Source organism: Drosophila mojavensis, unplaced genomic scaffold (assembly GCF_018153725.1).
Source record: "Drosophila mojavensis isolate 15081-1352.22 unplaced genomic scaffold, ASM1815372v1 contig_19, whole genome shotgun sequence".
Lineage (NCBI taxonomy): Eukaryota > Metazoa > Arthropoda > Insecta > Diptera > Drosophilidae > Drosophila > Drosophila mojavensis.
The window spans coordinates 4,739,822-4,756,783 of NW_025318726.1; the positions used below are offsets into that span (position 1 = coordinate 4,739,822).

At 43.0% G+C, this 16,962-nt stretch overlaps 1 long non-coding RNA gene across 1 annotated transcript in view; it reads left to right on the plus strand.

Moving 5' to 3' along the window:
- Positions 1 to 8,668: 8,668 nt before the first annotated feature.
- The window catches only part of LOC26528642, a 30,854-nt gene continuing 22,560 nt past the window's right edge, over positions 8,669 to 16,962 (plus strand). Inside the window, exon 1 of the long non-coding RNA XR_004364881.1 lies at positions 8,669 to 8,697. This is a non-coding gene — a long non-coding RNA (uncharacterized LOC26528642). The remainder of the gene's footprint in view (positions 8,698 to 16,962) is intronic.

Below are 16,962 nucleotides of genomic sequence, written 5' to 3' on the forward strand. Positions count from 1 at the left end.
AACTACCCAAGGCTACAAAGTATTCTTATTTCCATTAACCAGTTGATACCACTCTAGCTATAAGATATTTCCAAGATTGGGGTATTTTTTGCTTTTGTTTTTCGTTGAACCCCTTTTGACAGACGGAAAAATTGTAGTATGGCTGTCAAAATAAAATATGCTCTGCGCCCATCAGTCTTGAAATAATGAAATAATACGCAATTCAAAATAGACGAGCAGGAGGAGAGAAGGAAAACAATTCATTGCGATTGTAACTCCAGTTGTGGTTTATCCTGAAGGACAGCAGCAGGAGGAGGAGCTAAGCAATTTCCATGGGAGTTTGGGCAAATGTTGCCATTAAATAAATTAAAGCGGACATTTGTATATCCCCTCTTAGCGCAGCAGAGCAGCAGAGCAGCAGAGCCCGAAGACAAAATCAACCCTTCGTAAACTTTGCACCTGAGCAATGGGGTTCGCCTCTTTGCAATTTCAGTATGGCTGCCATTAAATGCAAACAAAGCGGAGGCAAGAGCTTGCCCGATTTGCAAATACCCTGAGACTCAGATACAGAGCCTATATAGAGAATGGGGTTGGCTACGCCTCCTGCCAACTGCTGCTTATGCAATAGCTAAACCATTATAGCCTCCATTCACATTCATGACGAGGCAAACAAAATGAAAATTCAAATAAATCTGGGCGGGACGATAGATAGTAAAAAATTAAAAGAAGAAGACTTAGCGTTCGTAACTTTCACTTTCACTTTTTCCACCTTTGATTTATTGCCGTGTCCTTGCCGCTTTGCAGCCGTCTCTGTGTGTGTGTGTGTGTTTTACGATCGTCGGCAATGGAATTGCAACAATTGTCATCGAGACATCCTGCAACCCTTTGTGAAACGCTGCAACCTGACAAGAGGCAAGCGCGACAAGAACGGAGACTGCGACGCAGTTTCAATTCCGCAGAAATCGTTGAGATAGCCACTGAAGGAATCGGCATAGGCATAGCCATAGCTATGGGCCCTGGGCTCCGGGTCAACGCGCAGACAATGGTCCTCAGCTGCTTGTTTGACAGCAGCAGAAATCCATTTATGCCGCATATCGTAAAAAAGATGAAATTTTTTGCTGAGCCGTGAAAATTGTGCGTGTTTTGCTACAACAATTTTACGGTCGGGCCTGCGAGCCGTAACCCCTTCGCGGCTGGGCACCTGATGCCGCATCCTTTCCGGCGACTCGAGGCGGCACAGGTAATCGGGCAAAACGGCGCAGGAACTTTCCCTTTGACCGCAGCTCAAGCCGAGCCGAAGTAGGTAAAAAATGCAGTTTCACTTTTTAGTTATTTTTGATTAAACTAGTCGGAAAACACTCAGGAAACTTTCAGGGCGCCTGCAATGCGATCGACAATTTAGTTAGTTCGTAATTGGAAATGCGGGCGGTCCATTCCCAATTAACGGCCCCGGGGGTGAGGCAAGACATTTTGTAATTACATTAAGTCACACCGGCTCCTGCTGACTTTCACTTGCCTGATTATCGCAATGGCTAATATAAACGAATGTCTTTATGTGGCTGATAGCCCTCGCCGTAGTGGCCCAATCAACGAGAGCCTCCTCCATCTGCATATGCAATCGAAGTGGGCTCGAGCAGTAGCCCATGACGCCAAATTGATCAATTGGGTAAAATTAGGCCGGCACTCTTCGCCATTCGCTCGATGACACAACCTGGGAGTTGCGTGTCAACTCGCAGTTGACTTCATCAATAAATAAGCCGGCGCATGCAGGACATGTCCTGCGTCCTGCGTCCTGCTGAAGTGCCATCTCTGGCCTCTGGCTCCACTTTCGGGGCAGGGGCTAATCATCAAAGATGGCGATTGGCAACAGAAAAAAAAATACGCGACAGTGAGCAAATAGCTCCCAGATCCACCTATCAAAGGTTATTATTATACTCTATTGGGTATATAGCTAGATGTTGAGGAACTGTCATTGAGGTTTGAGATGCACAGATTTCAGAATTTATTTTAGTCGATCTTTTCGCCTTCCTTCTGGCATCAACTATTTGTCAGTTATCTCAAATTGTAGATAATAAAATTGTAGTTTCAAATCTAATTTCATTTTATAATTTAATCAAAACTGAACCGAGAGCATTCTCAAACTGTTCTGATTTGGCTCCCCTTGCATTCTGCGAGTTTTCCTTGCTGTTTTTGCCCCACTGTGCCATTTGTCATCATCATAAATTACACGAGAAATATCTATCTTTAGTTAGGAACGGTGCAATTTTATTAAAATTCCAAAGCCGGCGAAGGGACCCCAACTAGTCGCAGCATCGCACGGCAGCACCCATAAATATACGATACATATCTCTCTCGTATATATTGTATGTATATATGTATAGATACTACTACTATTACTAGCTACATACATGCATACATATGTATGTAGTTCCAAGTTGAGCACGAAACAGGACGAAACTTTGACTGGAAGGATGAGCGCACACTTCACAGTGCCATATTGCACAAATAGCCTCTACACGTGTCTGTGTGTGTGTGTGTGTGTGTGTGTGTGTGTATGTGTGTATGGATGGGCGTGCTACTGTTGAAGTTTTTCCTTCGAGTCGTCGTTGCTTTTATATAAACATGAGGCTAGATTAGATACAAATTACACCACAACTTTCAAGGTGGACGTCCTCCTCGTCCTCCTCGTCCTCCCCGTCCCCTGCGCTGTCTTCTGCTGCTCTGGCAATTTGCACACCTTGGTGGTGCTTCTAGCTCGACTGCTCCGGCCGTCGTATCCATAAGTTACAAGCGCAAAGTATCTCGAGTCAGTCGCAGGAGCAACAAATGCAATAACAGCAAAAGTTCGCCCCATTTTCAGCACGAGGAAAATTGAAGCCGGCGTACGTCAAGTGAGACCAAGCAGGAGGGGGGAGGAGGCTGCCAAATGGCTGGCCTCAAGGATGCACGGCGAGAGAGAGAGAGAGAGATAGACTGTAGTAGGCCGGCAGCGGGACTAATAACGGCGTAGTTCCCAAGCTCCAAGTGTTTTTTATTTATTTATTTCATATATTTTTTGTCAGCGATTATAAAGTGTGCCAGAGAAAATATGCCAGGAGCCTGCCTGAGGCCGTGGGGAACCATTTGCTGTTCTCCATTCGCCGTTCACTGTTCGCTGTTCGCTGTTCGCTGTTCGCTCCTCGTGGATGGGAGCCTCGCAATATAACCAAATAATTTATGTTTGCCAAATTCAAACTTTACTTATTTTTTTGCAGAAAGTTTGCCTTTGCCCTCTGCCCTCTACCCAATGCCCAATGCCCTCTTCCTGCTGCCCTCTGCCCTCTGCTCTGTGCACTCTGCCCTCTTCCTGCTGCCGTGTGATTTGCCAGCAGAACATTTCATCTGACAGACCAATTCTCAACCCTGAATGGATGGGCGGATGCGAAATCCTGTTATTTGCGAAACGTCCCCATGCTTTAGTTTGTCCCTAGTTCGAGACTCATTCCGTGGCACGTTTGCAAAATGGCCCGATGCGTGTCTGGAATACATTTTCGTGTTTGCCAAAACGAAATGGGAGCTAAGCAAAACTTTTTTGACTGTGGCTGTGGCTACGCTTGTGGGTGTGGGTGTGGGTGTGGGCATGGGCGTGGGTGTGGCACTTCAGGCCCAACTCCTCCGCCTGCACATCAGCTGGCCCCACGTTCCCTCCGCTGCATTTGTATGTGAAACTGTTTGCCAACCAGCAACCAGCAGCCAGCATGAAAAAGGCATTTTGTGTTTTGCAAAATTTAATGCGGCTCTAGCTCTGCGAGACCTCGACTACGACTACGACTACGACTACGAATGCGATTGCGAATGCGAGTGCGTGTTTAAATTAAAGCAACATGCTTCCATTCCTGGTTATTGTTGCTCTTGTTCTGCTGCTCGTTGAGTGCCCAACTCCTGCTCAGCAGCGAGGGTCAGACTCAGCTACTCGACCTCCGCCCCGAAATGCTCCCGATCAACTGATCAACTATTTACAGGGAAGCCCGACCGGCCGTTCCCCAACCAACCCGGTTTCTGAACGGCATTAAGAGAAGACAATATAAAATGGGAAAAACGAAACTGTTTTGCATTTAAACTTGAATAATTAAAGTTAGTTGATGAAAATAGATATCCTATAAACGCAAAAATTGAACTAAAAACTAACTAAAATTATTTTACTAATTAAATAGTAATTAGATTACTTGAATACTTTATCATGCTATGTTGTTAAATATGATATCGTATAACTATTACCTAAATATTATATTGCAAATTTTACAAAAGGTTTCGGTTTATTATTTTTAGAATATTTACTTTGATTATGACGAGCAACATAAATAAATTCAATAAATTTATAAACGTATCAAAAATGATTCTCTTTCACTTATCGTAAGCCCTTGATCGATATAAAACTCAGAAAGATAGCCAGCTGTTCGGGATGAGCTTCTTAAAATAGTTCTAGCTCTATTCCACCTGTACGCAGACTTAGATTCCCATATGTCTACACAGTGTGAGAGAGAGGCCAGAAGAAGTGCGACAACAACAAAATAAATTCAGCCGAAAACTGTCAACCAAAGTATCGTAAAACGTCGATTGTATTGGCAATCATCTTGAGCGTAAAACCACACAAAGTTAATGCGGCTAAAGCGCTGCAGTTGCATCTGGAAACTGGAAACGGGATGGACTTGAGCAAGGAGCACTCGGCCTCGGCCTCGGGAGTCGTCCGCGCAAGCGCCGGCCACGAGCGCAACGGGGAAGTTGCACTAGGCAGAGCTCCGGCCCGGCGCTTCTTAATGGAGGATTGGAATGAATGGTCGTAAAAGCCAGTGGGTAAGGGCAGCGCGAAGCGGGAATGGGAATGGGAATGCGAATGCGAATGCGAATGGGAATCGAGGCTGTGGCTAACTGCTAAATGCACCGCTGAGCACTTAAATAATGGAATTTGTTTGTTTTTGCCCAGCCCAGCACAGCCCAGCCCGCTGGCAGTGCTGAGCCGAAGACAGTTCCCCAGTCCCCCGTCGGTTGCACCTTTGCTGCTCGCTGCCTCTCTCTCTCTCTCTCTCTCTCTCTCTCTCTTTCTCCCGGCCTCTCGGTGTGTCTCCTTTCCCCACATGTGCATCTGGCATACTTACCGCACAATTAATGGCGCAATTAAATGTTTACTTTAGACGCTTGCAGCCCGCTCATAAATGGCTGCCAGCCAGCGGGGGGAGATCACTTACCACATGGGAGCTGGGGAAGTCTCCTGCTCCTATCACAGTATGTCTAGCTGCAGTTGCATGCGTACATGTGTGCGTACGCGTACTTGTGGTTGTACTTGTTGCTGTCTGATTTTCGGGCCAGATCACGGCTTGAAGCAGATAACACAGAACATCATCAAGAACACTCACCTACAGAGGCGGCAGAGTCTGGGCCAGGTGTATACACATATCTGGCCATTACCCGATTTGCATTTATGTCACATATACTCTACTGAAGGCCTTTGTTTCGATAGCTCCACACTTTGCATACAAATCGTGCGAAATTAGATTTTTGCACGTACTCATCTCAGCTTGAGTCCACTCGAATACGCCCATTCGTTATAGCGCATTATTATCGGCGTTAGCGCTAATATGCATTCACCCGATTGATTTGACAATGGATAGAACATGCTTATGCATCATATTTGGGACATTTGACACCTTTCGCTAGCTCCCATTGGCGCATTGGCGCCGTAAATCAGGTGCGCGCCTTCAGCTTGTATAGTCCTCTCTTTCTGTTTCTTTCTGGTTCGACCTGTAAAACCAGTCTGCTCTCCAAGCCCAGAAGATAATGAATTTTATATATTCATATGCTTTTAAAATACCCACACGAGTAAACAAGCCTGACTAACAGATATCCTGTGCACACCTGCCTCACCTGACACATTTCAAGTCTATCCAATGCACAAACACACAGAGATACTAGCTGCTAATAATTAACATATATGGATATATAATATGACACAATATATTAGACATATGTATACATGTATATATTATATACTAAGAGACATTTGAGTAGAATAACCAATAAAGGCGTCGATTGCTGCTAAAGGCAGTTTTATAGATTTTATAATTGTTGGGTAACAATAAGACGAACTTCGCTCAATATTATGGCATTATTAATATTGTTATTATTCAATATGCCATTGTTAATATTGAACAGAACCTGTCTTAGTGTGAACTAACAAAAATGCCATTCAAATTTGTCTTACGAATTCTAAGCAATATAGAAATATATAAATATATATGAAGTTTCAATGAGTGAATTACAAATTTGATTTCTCTCTCCTTCACACACTGTCGCAATTCTCTTTCTCTCTCTCTCTCTCACTCTCTCCCTTTCTCTCTCTCTCTCTCTCTCAAAAGCAGACAATATTTGAATACAAAATGCATTTCGTTTGATTGATAAGTCAACAAGTTAAATATAAAAACTTTCGATCAAATTTCGTAGATCTCCAAATAAATTATGAAATTGTTATGCGTATTGAATATACAGAATATAGCAGACAACATACTTTGTAAATCTATCTAAGATTTTAAGAAGAAACTTAAGCTGCGACAAATACTAATAAAAAGTGCTAGCTTAGAGTATCCGACTGGGAATCAACCCGAACTATGGTTAATCTGCATTTATCGGGATACTATAAACAGAGCTTCGATCTGTGATCTAAGAAAGTCTTTAAATTTTAGTGATTATTAAACGAAGCATGGAAACACCTCATATAATGTGAAAATCCATGAGAAAAGATTTTAAATTTCAAATCCCAACGAAAAGGCAGATGCACTTCACCATCATTGCATCAATATACTCTTCTTATTTCGTAAGCAAGTGTAGAGGATGCCTTTTGCAAAAGTGTAACACAATCGAGTTTTAACTGAATTTATTTAATGCAAAATTCGAATTTATTGAGACCAATTAATTATTGTTTTGCTGTAAATAATATTATTTAAACTAAATATTGATTCTATTGGTTTGTTGTTTATAGAGACAGTCGAGCATCGTTCACTTCAAATTGCCTCAAATCAAAATGAAAATCTTTGCAAATCCACTTCATGCTTCTGCACCACACTTTACGCATGTCCCTGATGAAGTCTACGTCATTTCTAGAGAAACGCACATCTTCTGCTGCAGAGTTTACGGGCTTGTCCGATCGTAAAACAATTTGTTGCAAATTTCAGCTATCGACCAGAAAAGTGCCCTATAAAAATATTAATCCTTCTGCTTCGAATACTTGCTCACGATGTGAAAGGAGTATATTAGTGTCATGCAATCTGAATGCTGCTAGAGAAGTAGGCCGATTAATTCCCGCAGCTGCGAGCGTGTATCCCAGTTAGAGTCCTCTAAAGACTCTCGCGCTCTGCTAGTATTTGGCTAAGAACGAGCATTGGTAATTGGCCTTAACTGTTTCTCGATCGTGAGCAAGTATTGTGCAGCTGGCTGCAACTCAGACTGACTCTAGAATGAACTGCCTGCGTTCTGTCTGTCTGCTCTGGAGACGTAGGCGCGACTCTCGCTTTCGCTTTTCGAGAGATCATAAAGTAGTTTTAATGGCCGCTTGCCGTTCCGCGTTTTACGGCAGCTGTTGTTGTTTTTGCGGCAGTCCGACAAATATATTTGAAATCTAAAAAGCAAAAAACCATCCTGGGCTGCTTTGTGCTCACTCGTTTCCTCTCGGCGCGTCGTTCGTCAAAGAGTTGCAATTGTGCGCTTTAATTGCACATTGAATGGCTGTCCCTGCCCCTGCCCGGCCCCTGCCCCTGCGCAGGAGACACATAGTTGCCCGAGGAGTTGACTTAATAGTCTTTAAGGGAACATTAAACGGCGCATTACGGTTTCGAGGTCGCCAAATGGGCCACATAGATTTTTCTGGCTGTGCCCACAAAGCTATTTCGGCGTGACTCGGGAATGTCGCACACATGTAGCGCACACACATACTTGCCCACTCGAGTACACACACACACACACACACATGCGTGCATTTGTATGAATGAATATACATTTCATATTCGTGCACATACATTCATCGTATATCATTCGTGACGCATCCAGACACTTGCTGCTGATGTCTTCTGACAGGAGGTCGTCCGCAGGAATTTAAAATGTTGCCTGTCAAGTTGGCCCGTAATTTATTGCAGCTGCACACACGATTCCGCCTTCGGGCTGGGGAATTGATTGACGGGGCTATCTGACCACTGACTTGCCCTCGCCTCCGCCCTCGGCTCTCTCGCGCCCACGCCGGAGCCAAATCCCATTTGCAGTCGACAAATGTATTCAACAAAACTCAATTGCAAAGCTTGCCAGCTCGATGCCATGTCTCCCAGACTCGAGCTCGTTTGCCTGCACGTTTAGCATAAAATATATTATTATGTACACGTTATATATACATATTTAGCAAATAATATAATATACAAGACAAACAAATATGCACATATATAAATATGTATGTATACGAACATAAATTAATTTATAATTTAATTTACTTCAACTGAATTGAATATTATGTTTTGCTTTTGATACACGGAGATATCTCAGTTTTTTATGTAATGCGTTTATTCAATTCTGAGTGGAATTTTAAGAAGCCAAATTATACAGAGATTATATCATATTAAAACTCTTTCAATTCTTTACCAAACATTTTTAATGTCTTTTCTTTCTTTTTACAGATTTTGCATATGGATAACAAAAACAAAAGTAAGTTAAGTTAAAATCTTAGGTTAAATTTTCTATGGAGTACATTAGATATAGAAAGTAGTTTCGATTCAGAATGCTTTAGTATGCTGTCATGTTTCAGACTCCAAAATATCTGCAATAATTTGTATTTTTTCTGTTTGTTATTTTTACAATTATACAATTATACAAACTATTCTATGCCATGGCAAATAAAATTGAATAAAAATGTACAACAATCTCATAGGGATTCCCAAGTGGCTCATTGAGCAAAGTAGCTTCTGCTGTTCATTGTAAAGCCAACAAATATTCATAATTTAATGCTTTAATGTGCCAAAGCAGGCAGTATACATGACATGTAACACATAATATTATTGTCAATTTATATTATAGTAGATTCAAGTTTTAAAATTTAGATGTTTTATACTTGAACCAATACAAAACCATATCATAATGTGTAGGGTATGCAATGGTCGAATACGCATCAAGCACATGGTTTGAACATATTGTTGACTGGCCCAGCCCAGTGCGAATTCTAATTTGAGGAACCACGATATTATTATCAGCGATTGTAAATCGTCCATTTAATAGTTAATCGATAGCAGTTTATGAGCATAAGCCTCCGATGAATATTAATTACCCCCGCCCGAGTAAGCATATCAGATTCTATGCGTCTAAGATATAAATCTGAAAAGGGTAGCGGACAATAGAGAGGTGATTTATTTGTTTTTAAAGACGTGTTTAGCGCACAGTTTCTTAATTGCCAAATCGTTAAACCATCTTAAAACTCGCCTCGAAGTTTCTCTTGTTTGGCTGCTTGTTTGGCTGTTTGTTTGGCTGTGGCTGTGGCACTGTGGGAGCTGTGTGCCAAGAGACTGCCCAGGCATTTCAAGAAAATGTGGAAAATGTATTAGTGCATATTATTTGTTGTAGGAGAGCATACTATTTATACTTTCCGAATCATGTGCTGTGTGTATAGCACAATCGGACAAAGGCAGCTCCAGCCCAACGCCAATAATGGAATATGGAAAACAGATACCAAATCGAAAGATCTCAGCAGCAAGTGCCGAGCAATCGCACTGTGAATGCCCGGTCGAAAAACCCACCCTGAGCAGAGCCGAACCACAGCAAGGAGGGCCAGAGCGAGAGAGAACGAGAGAGCGTGAATGGGAACGAGATGCCGTAGCTGTGGCAGTGACAGCAACAACAATTTAAGCATTTCCAAAATCAAATATGGCCGAATTAAATGTTCTTTGCGTGCTCTTTGTGCGCTCCTTCGCCGCGGCCATTGTTGCCATGGCAACCGACTGCATTTCGTCGGGCAGGGGGAAGAGGACGGAGATAGGGAAGTTGACGGGCCGGGCGAGCGATACAGAAACGCCGCATGTTCATAAATTCATTTGGCGTTTTTGCTGTTGTTGTTGTTGCTGTGGTTCTGGTTGTGGTTGTTGTAGTTGTCTTTGTTGATGTTGTTGCTTTAGCCGTTGTCAAGTAGGTTTGCCTTTCGATATCTCTGGTCTCTGTCTGGTTGCTGGTTTTGGTTCTCCTCATGCCGTGCTCCCCCCTTGCCCAGTGCCTTCCCTGCTGCAGTTCAATGGCTTCTGAGCACGATCAGCCTGCCATTTGGATGAAGTTGAATTTAAAAAATTAATATAAATATGTTAATGCATTTTTGGATCTAGAAGAGTTTCATGTCCATTGATTTCGATCGAAGAATTGACTTTTCCAATTCTATCAATCATCCTTACTTGACTCGGTCTGATAAGAATCGTTTCCATCCCCTATTTACGTATATTAGATTTTGCGTATACGGTGCAAACGCACATAAAACCGAAGTACGCGTCTTATGCAACAGATGGCGCTATGCATGTTACAGAAACTGTCGCCTACAGCGCTGTAGTGAATTTACAGTTTAGCCTCTATACAAAATTGAATTCGTTTACGTTTCTGGTATAATACTTGTAGGGATCTATATATAGAGATGATACGAGATCGCCTTTTACGGCGTATGCATTATTTTAATCTATCTATATACATATACACCGAGCTCTAGTATCAACTTCGTTCAGATTGGCTCCTCGTTTATGCTATTCTATCTGATTGGCCTAGGCATTTCATTCCATATTGCAGCATATTCACGGTGATGAAAGTATTTTCAAAGTTATAAGTAGGACTGTTCCTTATGTTACATTCGTACGAGTTGTTTTGAAGGGTTGTTGTTGAATATGTATGTATACATACATATATATAGAGCTACATACATATATCCATATCTAAATATCTATCAGTCCATCTAAAGTATTTAGAATGACCTACACCCATCTGTATGATAATTAATAAAATTGAATTTTTTTTTGCCGTATATGTTTCATTTATTATTATATTAACTATATTGCGATTTTTATTTTATTTTCAGTTTCTACAATTTTATTACAGCAAAAAAAAAATACAAATATTTTAAATTAAATTAAAAATTACATTATTCTCTTTGGTATAAGCATTCATAACGTTAATTGACTATGATAACAGCTTCAATCAAATTTTATAATCCGCGTCGACATCCGAGTACCCGTCAGTGCTTCCAATCAGCTGTTCCGGCTTTGTCATCTGTGTTCGGCCATCAAAGTGCCGCGTCCATCAACAGGTTGCCGGAAAAGTGCTCCAAGACTCCAAGATGAGACGGAATGAATAAAGGAAAACACATTTGGCAGTCACTTGAGTGAAAAGAGTTGTATTTATTTTGCGTGTAATTGTCAAAGTATGTGTATAAGTAATATAACTAATGAAATAAGTAGTTCACGTGAATGATAAGAAATTCGCTTTACGATTAAATGGTTATTGAAGTTTTCACACATCCCGCGTTGCTGGTGTTTCCTCGTGTTACGTATACTGAAGGTATACCGGATAGGATACACTCAGGATACATTCAGTATACGTATACGAAGTTGCACAGGCTCAACAATTCGCTCCTGAAAAGTGTAAAATCTCGAATCGCCGTCTGCAAGGGCAGCTACCGACGTTGTTGACCCGACGATTGCACGGCCGCAACTGAGTTGCCGGCAGGAAAAACTAACCGTCGAGTTTCCGCAATTGTCGTTTCCTACTTCGTACCCGGCTCGTGTCCTCGTGTCCTCGTGTCCGCGTGTCGTGCCGTGTCGTGCATCGCTGTCTGTTTTCCCCTTGAGCTCAGCTAAATGAAAGATAGAAGAGAGACAACGTTTCCGGCCGGTTGTCGCTGTCGTCACATGTCCTTCGATGCAGTTTGGTGGTTGCTGATAAGCACCCGGCGAGAGTCTAGCATATGATTTAGATAAGACCCGTCTACCACTTGTCGGTCTTGCGGACATCGCTTTGCATATGCAGCTCACTGCCTCACCTGGATCCTGCGAATGAGAAGACAGCACAGACAGAAGGAGCCTCGAGAGAGCTCCAGATTAAACACTATAAATTAAGCAAGTTACTGCCGCCTGCCTTGCGGTAATCTTCGACTCCCAGCTAACGCCCACGCAACTATTTTGCCAATCGCGATAATCACCCTTTGTTGGAACTGGCACTAAACAACACACAGCCCCGAGTCGAGGAGGCCATGCCCAGCAGCCCGCACGTCCTTCCATTTAATCCAAGATGGCAAACACACACCCAATGTAGACGATACAAGTGTCCCAGCCAGTTACCCAAGCAGCCAGCCAGTCAGCAGTCAGCCAGCCAGCCAGCCAGCCAGCCAAACTCTCTGGCAATCTAATGCCTAAGATAAAATTCAAAATTTATAATATTGCACAGTTTGCCCGATATAAAACGTAAACTTATGGCTCTCGAGGAGTACGTGCCATATTTTCTCTACATACATATATATGTATACATATGTATGTGTGTGTGTAGCAGAGCAAGCCACTTCTAACTCCCAACCCTTGCTGGCTTGGAGTCACGAGCTCGTTATGCTTGTGAGATTTCATTTGTGTGTTCAGCAACAAGGTCCAACCCCCAGGTACAGTGGGCGACAGCAAGGAAGGCGCAACTGAAAAAAGGCGAATGATACGCAGATGTTCTATAAATGCCAACAATAAGATCAGATTCCCTTTCCCTATAAAGCAAGGACAGCGAGAGGATACCCGATGCGAGTGTGTGAGTGTAAAGTGATTTTACAAAAATATCATATATAAATATATATGTATACGGAAAGTGTTCAGTGTGGAGCTACGATGTACAAATTATTCCATTTTCCCGACATTTGCATGTATTAAATTTTAATAAAATTTTCATTTTAGTGGGATCTAATATAAATGAATTATTAGGATTATTGGGACATATATCCCATTATTTTAAATTTATTGTATTTTATATATTTTATTTTATTTTATTAATTTTTTTTATTCTTTAATTTATTATTTTGATTTGTTTTTATTTTCATTTATTTTAATTTCTTATTATCAGCTTATTTTAATTTTATTGTTGCCTACTTTTGTTGTATTAAATCTATTTTAATGTTCTTCAATAAAAAATATGTTTGTTATTTGATAATTAGATGAATTTGGTTAAACAATTCCTATGTTTTATTAGAAGATCTTAATACGTAACGAATATGAAAACTCATTAAAGGAATCCATTTTTTACCACTCTATTAATTAATTCACCTATCGTAGTTACATTCTGTTTAAGCAGTTCTTTTTTGTCCCATTCCATCGCTATAAATGCCAGCTACAGCTATATATTAATCGACTATCAGGCTTTACCATATAGATGAATTATTTCCACCTATCACTATATCTGTTTCTATATAGCTGAATTCAAGTAAAGGTGGATAGAGATATGGAGTAATTTTTGCTAGCATCAGCAGGAACTCGAGCCATCGTAGCCAGGCCTATGTAAGGATGTCTGTGTGCACGACTTCTTTCGCCCCCTATATAATAGGGGTGGTCGCTCGCAAGGGTGGGGCGGGCGTACACACACAAAACGGCCGTTACAGCCATAAATATCATTTTTTTATTGGCACAACCCTAAATGGCGGCATTTGGCAAAGCAAATTCCAATGCAAAAACGCTCGTCTAAGCGATGCAGGAACAAAACGAAAACCAAAAATGTCTGGGGGAACGGACTGACAAATGGACATATAGTCAGGCGGGATCCGCATAATGAGCGTCAAGGGCGGTTTTATCCCTGAATGTAAGGAATTGGGGCTTGGGGCTGCGGTTGCCGTTGCCCACCTTTAAGAATGTGCGACAATTTGTAAACGCAACGAGCCGTGCACGGATACGCTTCCCAGCATAACCCAGCCGAAACAGGAGCAGGAGCTGGAGCTGGAGCAGGAGATGGAAATGGAGATGGAGATAGAAACGGAATCTTTTGGCCACTGTATGAAAATCTTTTGCCTTGGAAATCGCACGGCATAATGGAACGTGACTTTATGGCAATGGCTGGGCACGCTTGCCAAGGTGTGCTAAGCGCTACTTATGGCCAACCGCTGGGAGGTGTTGGAGCTGCAACAGCTTTTGAAATTTGCACGCTTCGCTCAGCCAGTGCGCAAAAACTGAAACTGAGACGCCAAATGCCAAACGACAGAGGACAGACAAAGACGACATAAACGGGGGGAAACAATTGCTCGAAATTACAGACGCCATTGCGCCATTGTTGGCAGCAGCCGCATACCACAGGGCATCCAACCAACCACCCCCAACCACCCCCACCCACAGCAGCAGCTTCTATTAAACTGGCTCGCCCTTCCCTTGCCACCTGCTACCCCATGGAGGCCATCAGCGCTTTTCAGTTGATTGTTTCCTCGCTGGGCGAGCAGTTTAACCGCAGCCACACCCTTCGCCCGATTCGAATCGATTCAAAAGTCTCCCCGCCCCTCTCAGAGTCACGCTGCTGCTCGATTCTGCACTTTTTACCTCTGTGGCTGTCTTCCTGTCTTTGGGGCGTAGTTTCCAAATGAGTTTCTTTTTTCTTTTTTTCTCTCCTCTCAATTATTTTCTGCATTTGGATTTCGCCTTCTTCCTCCCGGGCGAGGAGACTGCGCGTACATTTTTTATTTCTCTCTTTTTTTATCACTCATTGGGGATTATGTCTTGATGATTGAAGTTAAATTTAGTTTTTAAATTAGTTTCACCTCCGACTGACTTTGGATGCAAATGGCAAACGGCAAACGGCAAATGGCGAATGCCAAACTGCGTTCACCGAACTTGCGCTGCCTCAAGCTGAGCTCCATTTAATTGAGCGGAGAAACATTTATATTTCATGCCAAGGATCTGTCATTTAATTTCGCCAACCTCCAATCTAATCCAATGGACCGCACTGAGTGGCACTCATAACCGAGTACAGCTGCACCGCAGTCCAAATTCGTTCGTTTGCTATCAAAGTAATTTAAATTTTGGAGCCTTCAGTGGGTACAAGGCGAATGTGTTTGCGGTTCTCTGCGTGTGTAGAGGGAGTGGCTGCAGATGCCAGAGTCGGGATTCGGGATTCGGGATTCGGGCGGATGCTGGCCAATATTGCGTCAACGACTTGCAAACAAAATTAGAAAAGAAAACCCAAGCAAGCGGTGGGTAGCATATGCTGCTGAGTGTGCGCCGGCATCAAAATGACTACACAAACTTTTCAAATTAGATTTCACACCCAAACTAAACATAGGGCGGGCTGAGACTGAGGCGTCTAACTGCAGGCAACGTCTAACAAGAAGCCGAAGCTGGGGCTAAATCTGAGACAGCAGTCGACACTTGTGCCCAGAGCATTGCCACCGCATTTGTATTTCAGTCTAATGGGTTAGACGGGGACGTCGCTCGACACTCTCTGTGAGCGACAGCTGTGGCAAACTTCAAGTGCAAACTTAGAAATGGACGCAATTAGTGTGCAATTTATGCGCCATGAAGCGGCAGCAGCAGCAGCAGCAGCTGAAGTAGAAGAAGAAGCTGCGACAGCAGACAATGAAATGATTGTCCTGCTTGTGTCTTGTGCATAATGTGTTGTGTCTTGTCTGCCTCGCAATTTGAATGGCCAAATTAGAATTGCCATTGACATGCCCACATCGCCCACCTCATACCTGTCTCCGCTTCGTCTGTGAGCAATTTTCCATTTGAAGCAGCGCGTGGGCAGCATTCGCAGAACAATGCATACGAGTGAGTGAGGGCGAGGGTAGGAGAGCAGGAGGAGGGAGGAAAGGCAAGCTCGCCCACTCGCCCACTCGCCCACTTGCCCACTCATTTACTCATTCAGTCAGATTTGCATCCGTCTGGAAGTCCCATTGTGCTCTGTCGAGCGCGTGCTATTAAGTTTAATGCACCGTGGGGCAGGCAGCTGCTCATAAATGCAAATTCTGTGGCTTGCCTACTGATGGCTAAACCGCCATCGGCAGCAGCCTCACGGCTCCCATCCACATCATAAATCACGCCGAAGGGCAGCAGAACTATCGTTTGATAATTTGCGAAAAATGGGACCGACAGACACCGCCATATTGCGAAGCAGGCGACATACATAAATACACATATATAACTATTACGTGCGTATGTCTGTGTGATACACACACACACAGACACACGTATGACATTTCACGCCTGCATCTGTCGCTGGCCCAGGGGTAGGGGGCAACGAATCAAATTGCAAAAAGCGGAAATCTGAAATCTGCCAAGCATCCACCTTCCCGGCTCAAACCCGCCCTGCTCGCTCTCGTAGGTGTGAGAGTGCGTAATTATGCGTTCGCAGTCGTAAAACTGAACTTTATGGCCGCCGTGGCAAGTACGTCTGGCTGCACCTCATGATTAGACCTCGTCCCGCTGCCTCTGCGCGCCTTGTCCGCTCTACCCGCTGCCATTCGATTGATTTATGCGTGTGTGAAAACTCGCCGATCTCTGCCGGCAGCCCGAATGGCCAAATGGCCAGTTGTCTCACAGCTGAATGCGATTTCATAACGCACATCGCAGCATCAATTATCCAGCATCGAGCATCCAGCATCCAGGTGGCAGACCCCAAAACGTGGACGTGCCACGCGCACATTTTGGCGCGCATACGCCCCATTGGCCGTCTGAACATGTTTTGAAAAAGGCGAAAGGGGAAGGGGAGGGGTAAAGGCTGAGGGTGCGCCCTCTCAAATATGAATTTCTCTATATGCTAAGGCTTGAGCTACTAGTTGATGAAATATTATTGAAGTATAATTGAAATGAAGTGATATATCTATATATATATGAGTTCATATATAATAATGTAGGTCAAGTCAATTTATGAATGTTAATTAAGATTTTTGACATCTCAAGGTATAACTCACCAATTATGGCATCTGTTTACATCAACAGTTTCTCTCCA